At 40.8% G+C, this 13,824-nt stretch overlaps 1 protein-coding gene across 1 annotated transcript in view; it reads right to left on the bottom strand.

The window, feature by feature from the left end:
- The window catches only part of LOC129721519 (alpha-L-iduronidase), a 146,346-nt gene that overhangs the window by 62,714 nt on the left and 69,808 nt on the right, over positions 1 to 13,824 (bottom strand). The window lies entirely within an intron of this gene.

Raw genomic sequence — 13,824 nt, 5'->3', positions numbered from 1 at the left:
ATCGACAAATAATGAGAAACAGCAGGAAAAGGGAAAGACACGAATCGATCGTTTCAGTTCATCCGAACACATGTACGCGCCCGATGAAGTATGCGTTCGTGCTACATTGACATTAGTCCACAGCGAACGGTTCACGAAGCGAATGAAGATTCAATGCAGGAATCAGGAGCCCTGGGTACAAACCCGGAGACATATTCAAACACCTAAAACCGCTCGGAATCAACCGGAAATTCGTGTAGCGGACCATAAATCGGTACCTAGAGACCGGAGGCACCGTGGACAAGGCACGATCTGGACGACCAAGGTCTGTGAGAACTCCAAGGCTGAAAAAGATTATACGAGACCGGATTCGCCGGAATCCCGCCCAATCTGCACGGAAGCTGGCCAGAAACCTTAAAATGCTGAAACCTGCTTCTGCGCAAGGATTTAAAACTTACACCGTACAAAAAACAGGTGGTTTATGGGGTTACCAAAGCTACAAAGGACGAGAGGTACCAACGGTCGCGGGAGATGCTCGGTTGGCGCGCAGATGACGAGATTATTTTTTCGGACGAGAAGCTGTTGCCAAAATGATCGAGTTTGGAGTGTGAGCTTCCAGCAAGCTCCTGCGGACAAGCTGAACGTTTCCCGGTTCCAAAATAAGACGTCAGTGATGGTTTGGGGAGCCATTTGCAAAAAAAGGGTAACCTGCCTCTTATTTTTATCGATAAAGGGGTCAAAATCAACGCAGCGTACTACCTGGACACGGTTTTGAATAAAAATGTTCTGCCTCAAGCTGAACTATTGTTTGAAGACGATTACTACTGCTTCCAGCAAGATGGCGCCCCATCCCACACCGCTAAGGTTGTTCAGGCGTGGTGTGAGGAAAACTTGACCGATTTCATTTCGAAGAATGAATGGCCTCCGTCGTCTCCGGATCTGAATCCACTGGATTATTTCGTGTGGGGATACATAATGTCGAAGCTGAACGACTATAAAATAACAAATTTGGAGCAATTCAAGCGAGTTATCACGAAAATCTGGGACGAGATGCCAATGGAGAACGTGCGCGCCGCTTACGACGACTTTCCGAGACGTCTGAAGCTGGTTCGATCAGAGAAAGGTGGTGTAATTCCGAGGTATCGTCTGTGAAGTATCTTTATGAGTTACTGAATGAAGCTATGAAAGCCAGATTCAGATTTTCTTCTTATTCTTTGAAATATTGAGATTTTCCTGTGTGACCGGACTTTTTTGTCACCCTGTAGGTTCCTCAGAGACATGCGAGTTTTAGACCTTCTCCGTTATCGAGGCACTACATAAAGTGAGATCTAAGACCTCTAGTCTAATAGCATTACTAAAAGTTGGGTCGTTGCCTACCTTGCATACATTAACATTGTTAGTCGTGAGGTATCCAAGCAGGTACTCACCTCGTGTATTTACATCCGAGCTTCCCCGAACTGTGTGGTACGTGCTGGCATCGCAGCCGACAATTAGTGGCTTATTGATACCTCGGCAGTACCGCACAAGCGCTGCAACTTCCCATGGCGGTATGTCGTCTACGTTCCCCGGGAAGCAGGCGGAGACAAAGACCATTTCCTGTGTATCGTTGGTCGTCTGGACTTCCACCGTAATGGCAACCAAATCCCGTTGGGTGAATTCTGTAATGGGAACAAACTTAATATTTCTGTTAAACAGAATTGCCGTCCTAGGGTTTGATGCTCGGCTGCAATAGATCAGCTTATCGTTTAGATTGGCTGTTGTGGATTCATGGTTTTTGGATCAGCGCGACGAATAGTCTACTAACGGAGTGTCCGCGGGTGATCAGCGCATGGGAAACACTAAAGCAGTTCATCGCAAGGTGCTTACCTGGTCGACGAAGAGTAACGTATTCAGTTATCGAAAAACCGACAATGAAGTAAACATCAAAAATGGTAAAACCTAAAATCCTGAAGCTGATATCCATTTACATAGACTATATTATAACGCGATAGATACAAATGATCTAAGAGCTACACTTGAAATTACTTGTAAATAATAATTAAATAAACATGACTAAAAGAAAAAAATAGTTGATCTTTGGTGAAACTCAGGCAAAGAACACTAGAAGCGCCCTTTGCATGATGGAGGTTCACCTGGACGCAGCAAATGCTGCTCACTTCAAGTGGACGACGCGTCCTTCATCGTATCTTGGATCGGACTCCATTCCGATTGGCGGACGGCTGCCATCAGCGGTGACGCTAAATCGGGTTGTCTGCGCACCATCAGCAACAGATTTCTTTTGAAGCAGACGCCAGGCGACAGAAGTGTGACTTCCACGTTTTGGCGGATTGAGGCTCTGAGGGTTGCGACTGCTTAGATGCTCACGCTCACTCCTCGTTCGATTTTTCGGCAGAACCTTCTTCCCTGTCGCTGGATTGCAACGTGCAGGTAGTGGCGGTACACTCTCTGAGGGAATCCCTGAACGTACCTTTGCTGCCTTTGCAACAGAGCCCTTTACGCCTGTGTTCGAAGATTTTCTGCCAACCTGCCGCATGCGTGCTTTGCCGTACTTAAAGTTCAGCAGAAAGCTCTGTTCCGCTACTTGATTCGCAGACTGTTGTCCCAGCTCCACCATCATTTCGTCGTAGACGGAGAGTTCTTGAAAACACAGCCTGGAAGGTTTTTCCCGTAACAAACTAACAACTTCTATTACATTTTAGTTTTTTCTTTCTGATCGGGTTTGCAACAAATGTAAATTTGTATAAATAGCTTAAGTGATTTTTCTATACACTAAAGTCGCTTTTTACGCGAGGGATACGTGTCGCGTAAAAAAAACCGCGTAAATTCCGGAATTCGCGTAAAAACCCGCGTTAAAAAAACGCCTATGAAGCAACCTTAGTTTATTTATGCACACAAGATTGTTAAAATATGCCATTTTGCGTTTTTCTTAATCAACATTCATTTTCCTATGCCCAAACCTATCTTTAAGCGTATGCAAAAGATTATTTCGCTGTATCGCATTTTTCACCCCGAAAATAAAACTAAGAAAAACCACCTCCGAGCGATGAGAACACTTTGAAGAAAGCGCTATACCTTTCAAATAAAATCTGTTGGTTGCAAATTCGTTTTTTCATCTCCTAGATAAATAAAGACGGAGACGGAGAGTTCTTTCGTTCGAGGTGTCCACACTGTCCTGAAAGTACCCGACGAATCGCAGCGTCTTTGGCTGGTCCTTCGTGTGAAAAACACCAAGGTGTGCTCCCTTCCACAGTTTGAGAAAAGACGCCTAGTCTCCGGCCATCTGACTGTGTCGCTATCGGCACAGTCAAGTTGTAGGAGCCCATGTTTTAGTCGACAGCTCATAAATTTGGACCTGATGGCGGATGGCTCCTGGTCCGCAGTGCAGTTCAGGATGGCGTCACGAACAGTTTTTAGCTGTTCAGGGGAAAGTCTGGAAGCTGGATAGTCGATCGATGGATCGACAGGCTTGTTGCCTCCAGCATTTCCCTATACGTTACCCCTGACATTCGACGCGGTGTAGGAGGCTCCGTGCATGCCAGGTCCCTAGGTTTTTTGCAGCTCGGACCTAAGGGCGCTCGTGCTTAGCGACGCTATGTCAGTCGACCGTTGCCGGAAGATAGTCCTCTTTCCCGCTAGACAAACCGAAGATTAGTGATGAAACTGAGGGTCCTCCGTCCAGCGATTCGCTGTCGAGGTTGAAGTCTTCCTCCATTTCCATCTCCTCAGCTCCTTCTGCCTGTTACGTGTGACCTTGTAGGGCTGCATGCCATGGAGCTTCCTAACATCATTTGTTCCGGCAGACAGGCCCGGACTCGAAATTAGTTGTTTGTTAAGAGAATCCGGTTTTGATCCCACAAGTTTTCCACGAAAGAAGGGGGTCCTCTGCGTGTTGCGATGGCCTAACGCAGAAGGCTATAATACTGTGGAAGGGCGCCAGGGATTCCACAGACTCCGTTACTTACTTACTTTTAAGGCGACAGACCGATTATAGATCCAGTTCCGAATCCAGAATACGTCACCATGTTCCTCGGTCTTGGGCTGCTATCCTCCAATCGCCCCGTCTATTTCGCGTGCATTCGTCGACAGCACACATCCAACGAGTGCGGGGTCTACCCCGAAGCCGACGACCTCTATCGGGATTCCTGCTGAATATAGCCTTCGCTTGACGCTCATACGGCATTCTCGCTACATGCCCAGCCCACTGAAGCCTGCCATGTTTTATCCGCTTGACTGTATCCGCCGGTTTGTATGCCTGGTACACTTCATGGTTCATGCGTCTGCGCCAAACACCATTTTCTAGTTTGCCGCCATGAATTGAACGCAAAATCCTACGCTCAAAAACACCAAGAGCTTGCCGATCAGCCTCTTTCAGCGTCCATGATTCATGGCCGTAGAGAGCCACCGGAAGAATCAGTGTTTTATAGAGTGCAAGTTTAGTACGGATTTGCAGACTGCGGGACCTTAGCTGGTTACGTAATCCGTAAAAGGCCCTGTTTGCGGCTACTATCCGCCTCGTTATCTCACGGCCAACCTCGTTGTCACATGTCACTAATGTTCCAAGGTAAATAAATTCGTCGACTACTTCAAGTGTTTCCCCATCTACTCCACATCGTGCTTTCACCGTGATACACCGCGATGATTCTTAGTGATTTCAAATATCACATGCTAATGCACCATACTACCATTTCCGTAAGCATTGATGATACCTAGTTGCTCTGGTAAGCAAACAGTTGAACGCAATCTAACGTTCATTTGGATTCATAATTTTGTATCACTGGCGATAATATCTCAAAGCTTGTCGCGATACCGTTGAATGCAAATGAACTTGGATACAATAAATACTATCGTGTTTGAATCATTAAGTCACCTTCTATGGTATTCGGAACTTTTAGAAGCGAAAAACAATCAGCAGCGTTTCTATGGAAAACTTGTACGCGAGTGGAAACAATTGAACGATACCTGATGAATCAAAAAACACATTTGCATGAAATATTGCTAGTGAGTGAAAATTTCCATGCTTGATCTGGATTGTTCGTAGTATTTAATATTCGGTATGCTGCCTTACTAGGGCTGCGATACCTAATCTCGCGACGGGGCTGCCGTCTTTGATATAGCTGGCGAGGATACACCGCGTTTCATGATTCGCCACCCCTAACATGGGGAAACAGCCGCGTACGTTCCCCCTTCCCAGTCAGCATACGACCAAAGTTTCCACCGGGGTTGGTTACCCGATCTCCGCTAAGGTTACTCGTATCCCGGTCGGCACCACGTGGAAGTTGGGATAGGAGTTGCTGGACAGAGGTGAATGACCACAATAGGATCTCAAGTGACACGTGTCCAACCATTCGCCAACCACACGCCAACCGTTAGCGGCTGTTTTTTATTTTTAAACCCGATAAACGATAAACGGTACTGAGAGATGACCCTACTTTTTGGCCACATCCCGAACTGAGGAACACTTCTTACAAAGTTCCAAAGTTCCATCTACCGGACCTGCTTTCCGTCCAAATTTCTGCTTGTCCTGAAACTGCAATCTTCACCAAACTTCCGAAGCGCGTTTTGAACCACTCCACATAGGAGTAAATATGCTTCGAACCTGATCAAAAGTGACAAACTCAAAGTAAGTCAACTTCCAAAATTATATGATATGTTTGCTTGATTATTTGACAGCTTATCAACATGTAAAAGTTATGTTTAAGGTCGTAGCGAGAGCTTTGAACCGACCGCAATTTAACAGTTTTTTGTGGATGATAGTGACGCCTTGATACGTTTCGAAAATAAACAAATGATTTTTAAATAAAACAACGATAAAGATTGCCAAAGGGTAATCGAACAGAAATGTGTACTTAGCTTGTAAGGTAGTCTCTTTAAATACTCAGATTTTTGTCAAAATCATAATATTTGTTTTTATAAGTTAACTTAAAATGGGATAAGTGATGTTTCCGGTAAAATGCGGTTAAACGGCTTTTAGTTATAGTGGCGCAGAAAAATCTTCCGGATGCTTCCGGTTTCGTGCTTTATCGTTCTTTGAAAATAGTCAAAAAGTTTTTATTTTTTCGCTTCTTATAAAGTTGTAGCCATGGTTACAAAAATGAAACTTTGTCAAACGATTGAAAAGTGTACTGAAAAGTCATTGCATGATGAATTCAAGTATTTGGATGCATAATGAGCCAAGAATGACTGAATTTAAATTTTATTGTGAGAGATGCCATATATATTACTTTTAGGTGAGTTACTCCATGCAAAAAAATTACCCAAATCCATTCATTCGTTTTTATTATCACTATATGATACGTTTTCAGTGCAAAAAAATATAATAAAATAATTATGATCAGGTTTGAAGTTCTAAGTGTTCCACTGTGCGCTCCAATGCTTACACTCCTCATTTTCGCCAATTGACTCAGTGAAACGTCAGGGATTGTACACCATTTGTGTACGATCATTTTACGCTTTGCTTCGCATTTTCACGAAAGTGATGAAAACCGGTGCTCACAATACACAGAATTCTAAGTTGAATTGTAAACAATAACACACAGTGAAGATCAACTGTTTAACCCATTCCCCGCGAGTAATGCCATATGGCATCACCTGACATATAAACTTTAATTACAGTTTAACAACTATACTTGGAATTTCTAACGATGATAATATTCTAAGCAGTTAGAGAACAGATTGATACAATATAGGTAATGCCAATTATCCATGCGGTTGCTAAGTAATAAGAGTTTGAATGTCATTTTCCGATGCAAAAACTGATTTCTCTCCGCGAGGATAGGGTTAAACGTCATACAAACTGAGCAGAGGCATGTCAAAATCGTGCTTAGACATAATGAAACACCCTATACTTTACTATCAAATTAGCTGGAGTAGATGTTCCATAACACTTGTCCAGTCAGTAGATTGATAAGTTATAATATTTATCATTGCTTTTCAGCTCTTCGTTTTTGTTTTCATATTTCTATTTACCTTTATAATAGTTTGAACCAAAGTAAAAGCCAAATATATATCTTTTACAATAAACCTAGCCGATCTTCAAGATTTTATTCTTGTTAAAAATCCATTGCTTACTGAGAGACTTTTAAATTAGAATGATGGGCCGTTTCGTCGAAAAGAACCTGGATTCGATTTGATTTAACACACAATATTAAACACCAAACCAACAACATGAACAGTCAAAATATATCAATTTCAATCTAAATTCAAAACTTGGAAAGAAACAAAAACTATTATACGATTAATGACACACAATCCCCTGTTAATTAGTTATCATATGAAAAATCGTGTCACCCCTACTGAGCTACGAAAATTTTACTAATATCAAAGATGCTTGCAAGACAATGCCTCCATCACCGTATGGTGTTAAATGCAAATCGTTATCGTCTTCGCCGGAAAGCGTTCTACATTGGCCAGTGTAGGTTCAACTCTATGCCTTTCAGGTGTCAACGAACAACTGTTCTTTGTCGGTGCCGTGTCTGTGCAGCTCCGCCACTAGAACACTGTACCCAGGCATCCAATTGGTAAAGCAGCCAAGTATGAACCGGAGGGGTCAAACCAAAGACTGAAAAGCTGCTTCTCAAGAATTCACCCAAGCCATGAGTGGCCGTGCGGGTTGGTAGCAATTCCCTTTTGCCAGTTTCACAGATAGAGTCAAAGGACAGCAGGAAAGCTTCGCCTGCATCGGCACTTTCTCCAGTATGCAGCAGCGCAACCGAATGGTGGTCTTCATGTGGATATGTGTATATGTGTACTTTGAAGGAAAGTAATAAAATCAAACTGCATAGTTCTCCCAACAAGGCTGCAATCGAATAATACCTCAGCCTTACCAAAGACTCTATTGAATAGTTGAGCTAGTGGCGCTATGCTGGTCCATTGTCACCACCGGAACAACCACCCTGATAGATCTATTGAACGTCTTTAGTAGAACCGGACGGAAATACTTCAACTTGTACCTTCGATCTGACGCCAACTGTTCTTTAGTCTACCGGCTGGCTAAATAGTAATAGAATAAAGGTTCCGGGATATGTTTACGAGCGAACCCACTTACGGACATACATATTTATTTATAACAAAGAGCTCACAAACTGTTGAGGGTAGGGTCTCAATATAAAATGTCTTAATTTAATTGCAATGTCATTCATATCAACGCTAACGATACGTAGAAACCCAGATGATGCATTGATACATACAATTATTAAGTTATTTTTTAATTAAACGTCACCGCTGTGTATCACTCATGATAACTTGAAGTAAAGTTTGTTCCAAAACATTAATGCACTCTAGAGTTCCAACATGCATTCTGCTGATTATGTAGCAGATATCGTCGGTAGAACCACCATCACTATCAATTAAATTTTCCTTTCTACATGGGATTTTCAATGAAACCGTCGACGGTAGCTGCATTCAGTGGGGAACTGCGTATGCGTTAATTTAATAACCTCGCCATTTAGCCCTTTCCCGCTCATGGTGACTCTAAAGCACCAAGATTTATAACCATCATTACGATTGTTCCATAAACTTTTATATGCTGCCTCAGAGCACCACTGGGCATTTTCTTCAAAATACTTCAGTTGACAGTAATTTTAGTTAGTCTACAAAGTGTTCAGCTTGAATTTTCTCGTGAAGCTATAAATTTTTATGATAAACCTTGTGAGCGTTAGAGGGTTAGTATAACTATTACAGCCGCACATTTGACGTGTAGAGGAAACATGACGCATTGCCAAAGCCAACAGGACCACGGTAACCTGCTGCTACGGTACTTTGCGATGTCCGCAGTATTATACCGGACAGATGCTACATCAATGGTTACGTAAACTACCGAAATCCATTCCACTCGTCACATGTAACAGATAGGCCAACGACCACGGTGCACTGTGGCCATGCTATTTCCGACACAAAATGCACTCTTCCACTAACCAATGCAAACCATTGAAAGGGGTGGCCGTTTTGAAAGCATGCCTGGCTGTCGTCTCCAATTTTCAGTGGCTTTTATAACTTCCATAATTAATGCACCGAGAGTTTGTCCCGTACATCGTGTGGCTTCCGTGTCTGCGTAGCCGTGTTTGTAGGGTGGCGAGGATAAGTGGGTCAACCGCTCTTCAGCACATTAAAGGCTTACACCGCCGTCAACAGATGCAGTAACATCTACAAGAACCTCTTCAAAAACAGTTCAACGTTACTCAACTGGATCCCGCTAAGTAAAACCACTACAAAAGCCTTTCACGCTATCTGGTTTTCCATTCAACATAGGAACGTGTGAAAACTTCCCTACGAGCTGGCACATTCACGCACATCCGTAACCATAAAACTTGCTAATAAGCACCAGCACTGCCGAAATAGCGATCCACGGTGTCAGCAAAGTTACACGTGAACATTACCAGTAGTTTATCCTTGTACCTTTCAGGCAAAAGTGGTTTTAAAACAATTGTATGTAATGCTTAACGAAATGACGAAAAATTATAGCCAGTTTCAATTATCCAGGTCTGTGATCCGTCCAAATTCGTTTCACAATTGGCGCATGTTACTAGCTGTTAATGTTTCTAGTATCTCATTACCCTTTAGAGTGTATAGCTCCGAATATTCTCATTATAACGATAGTTTGTCCTATGTTAGTAGAAAACTCCTCAGCAACCAGAACAAATATGCGTAGAACGGCAATATGTGGTAATATATGGAGGAGGTTACTGTAGATATACTGCTGTAGATATATTTAAGAGAACAATACAATATTTATCAGCCCCGCTGGCTAGTGGGACGCTATAATCAGTTGATAATGCGATGCGTTTGCTGACAGCTAGTTAAGGACTGTTTCTGAGCCATATGGTCATTAAGAAGCGGACAAGTGGGTAGGTTTCCAGAGACCACAAAAGACCACGGAGGAGGGGGCGGATATGACGAGTGAACCACGTAGTCTTCAATTTTTTGGGCTTTAACGTTTAATTAGTGCTATCAAGTACAATTTCATCAAGTCAATTTTTTTTAACTAAAAACAATGCTAACACACCCGATTTGTCAATAAAGAGATTCACAGGTGATTTTGACGAGTTTTTTCATGTTGAAAGTACTGATTTGTAGGGAAACTGCTCTATTATTAATCTCATTAAGCCGAAATTCACGAAGAATGCACGGATCAAACACCAAATGGAATCGTGCAGCATTGTAAAATTAGCTAGATTTATCCTGAGTTTTGTAAAACAAACCATTTTTCACAACGCTTCCATATCCATCTTGAAACTTGAATCACTGCTCAATTATTCATCTCACGACGCCCCCACATTCATCACACTGTTAATCATGAATGAATCACATTATCATGAATGAACGTAGCCGCAGTCCGTCGTAGTAGGTTACCTAGATATCCGCTGTAGTTGTTTACGTGCAAAATTGGTAACCTAGTTAACCACTACAGTGCTGTAGATTTATGTCAATTATATCGGAATAATTCAACATTTTCAATATGATTATTTCGTATTAACAGAGACTGATTTGGCAACTTTTGATTTTCTTCAACGCAGTGAAAACAGATGAAAATACATACAATTGAAAGTTAGGAATTGTAGAAATTCATCTCATATACTTCTGCTAATTAAAGCTTGGTTTAGAAAATTTGAGGTGAACATTTCAAATATTAAAGTATTCTTAGTGTAGTAAGTGATTTTGTATAGTGATTAAAATAAAAAATGGTCCATTTGTGATGAAAAAAACTTTGGTTGGCTGCTGAACGAATCCCGTTGTAGCCGTATAGAACTATGCGCGAATTTTGTTTCCTGAGGTAGGTGATTGAATTAAATGGGTTTACGAGTGCAGATGCCCGACTATAATATCAAATTTAGTGCTTTTAAGTGAGTTTTGGAGGATTATACTTTATGAGGAATCTAAAGTGAACTAAGAAGAATCCATTCCATGGATTAGCAGATTAGTTTAAGAAGAAAATATGCGTTTTTCCTGTTTTCAATTGTGTTTTCATGTTGTATGAGATGAATATATGGGCTGAGATGAATAATAAAGCGATTCCCCTAATTGTATCCAAGCGTCATCTGTTAATTTTTCAGTATGCCTTGAAAAAAAAACCGGCATTGTGGTTCATGGATGATCTCTGATATATTTAGTGATAATGACGATTTAAAAAATTCTAGCTTTACTTAAAGAAAGTATACCTGCTTCAAAATTAACATAAGCGCAATGATACCAGCTATGAAACTACTTCGTTTAAACTCCATAGGCAATAACTGGTTCATGCCATAACTGGTACGTTTGCCCTAGTTATTGTTATTCAAAACGTAAAAATCATGAAACATCATTATCTCCAAAACTACACAACCGATTTGAACAAAATTTATTTCAAATGAACGGGCTACCTGAAATATCCTTAACTTTTAAATTTCATAAAGATTGAACTTGTGGTTCAAAAGTTATAACAAGAAACGTGTTTTGAAGACTACTTAATCTCACTCATGTTTCTCAGAGATGGCTGAACCGATTTTCATAAAATCAGTGTCAAATGGAAGGTCTAGTTGCCCCATAAGACCCTATTGATTTGTTTTGCATTGATTTGTCAGACTATTACTTTTCCTGTTATGTTTAAAAATGTGAAATCCAGCTATGAAAAGGAACATATTACGAAGACTACTTGAACTCACTAACTTTTCTCAGTGATGGCTGACCCGATTTCTACAAAATCAGTGTCAAATAATAAGTCTAGCTGCCTCGTAAGACCCTATTGAATTCTACTGTAATCGGACTGTAACTTCGTCTGTAAAGTACCGAAATGTAAAAATCACGAAACTTCATTATCTCAGAAACTACACAACCGATTTGATCAATATTATGATCAGATGAGCGGGCTAGTTAAGGGTTAACTGATGAATTATGATTGAACACGTGGTTTCAAAGTTTGGCTGCCCTATACGTTCCCATTTCATTCGATTATAGTTGAACTTAAGCCACCGTAATGTATTAAATTGTTAATAAAACAACGAAAGTCTATTATTTCAAAGATTACACGACTTATTTGAACATAACTAGTGTCATACGAACAAGTCATCTCCCAAGCTTACAAATAACAAACTTTATAACAATTTGATATGTGGCTCAAAAGTTATGGAAAGAAAAGAAATTCAAAGGCTATTTAAAACTATACCTGCTTTGATTGATATATGTGGTCTCAACACAGTATGGTCTATATAGGGTGTGGCAGTGGTATCATAGTTGTATTGGTACATGTGTAAAACTGCTATGATTTTATTTACACTACCGTTGCTAGCAAAGGTGCTACGTCATACCAATGTTTTAGTTTCGTTTTCCTGCGTTGCTGTAGTATAGTGTTTAATAAATTTGAATACTCAGCTGCTAAAACATAAAGTATTCCGGAATGCCCAAGTGCGCAGTCTCCTGTTGTGGCCTTACTGCCTACCGTGCTGGAAAAGGTACAAGCTTACATTGTTTTCCGAAAGAACAGACAATACGGAAACAATGAATGAAATTTTGTGCCGTTAAAACAGATACGAAGGACCTCTTTATATGCTCGACACATTTCCAGCCGCTTGATTTTGAAAACATCTATCGTGACGATGCTCGAAGAAAATTGGTAAAAACAGGTATGTACTGACAAAATGAGAAAGAAATCATCCTGTTGAAACAGTAAAATTCTAGCTGTCCCATCTATTCGATTACCTCCCCCCGAAAAACCATCAGACCGAGAAATTCGTTTTAAACGAAACACTCAAAAAGAACTTGTGAGGGAACTTCTGAAAATGCACGAAACAGGCTCTACGATGTTATCGAGAGCATGAAATCGATTGACAATGTCCAAATGATTATGTGTAGAGATCAGAAGAACGAAAATATAATTACAGAGCTTCGTGCAACTATCACTAATCTTCAACGTAATATTCGAGAATTAAGTGCGAAGGTAGGTACCAAAAGACCACACAAGTTTTCTTAGATAACACTTATGGCTGTGCAGCTTCGTGAAAAAGATGCCCAGATCCATTCAATAACATCAGCCTATCAGAAACGTGAGCTTCAGACAAACAAACAGATCAAAGATCTATATCAAGCTTTAGATGATCTTCGAAAAGCTCAAGAAAACTTAATCACATTACCGGAAGAACGAATCAAACGACGTGTGCGTTCCGAACTACCCAAGATTTTCACTGAAAATCAGACTAAACTGATTTTAGGCGAACAGAAAAAGGTTGTCTGGACTTCTGAAGAAATTGCAATGGCATTTTCGCTTAGGTAAATTTTAGATTTGAAATATAGGAATATTTTCGAAGTAATTCATTTTTACACAGACATGACACAAAACATTAATCCTGATTGGTTCATGACACAAAAGCAGTTCACTAACTTTAGATTTTTTTATACTAAGATAAGTGTTTTGGTGCATACATTAATATGTTTTACATTAAACTGGATAGATACCACAGCCAACCCGCATATGAGATCGTGAGGACCGATTTGAAGATTCCATTACCATGTTTGCGAAGCCTTCGTGAATGGGCATCATGCATACAGATGAGCAAAGGTATTTTGATGGAGATTTTTGATTTCCTTAAGATCGTTGGAAAGCAAATGACCGCACGGGAGCGAGTAGTTGTGTTAGGATACGATGAAATGTCCGTCAACGGTACGGAGGAATATGACAAAAGAAACGATGAAGTTATCGGGACTTATAAGGAATTTCAAGTTGTTTTAGCACGTGGATTATTTTCGCCTTGGAAGCAAGCGGTGTATGCAGGTTTCGATTGCAATATGTCCAAATACATTTTAGAAGACATTATTAAGCGATTTTACGATATAAATTTTACGGTTGTGGCCAATGTTCATGACTGCGGTGGAGGTAAC

The sequence above is a fragment of the Wyeomyia smithii genome, chromosome 2 (genome assembly GCF_029784165.1).
Source record: "Wyeomyia smithii strain HCP4-BCI-WySm-NY-G18 chromosome 2, ASM2978416v1, whole genome shotgun sequence".
Lineage (NCBI taxonomy): Eukaryota > Metazoa > Arthropoda > Insecta > Diptera > Culicidae > Wyeomyia > Wyeomyia smithii.
This window is presented reverse-complemented; position numbering and strand designations above follow the sequence as displayed.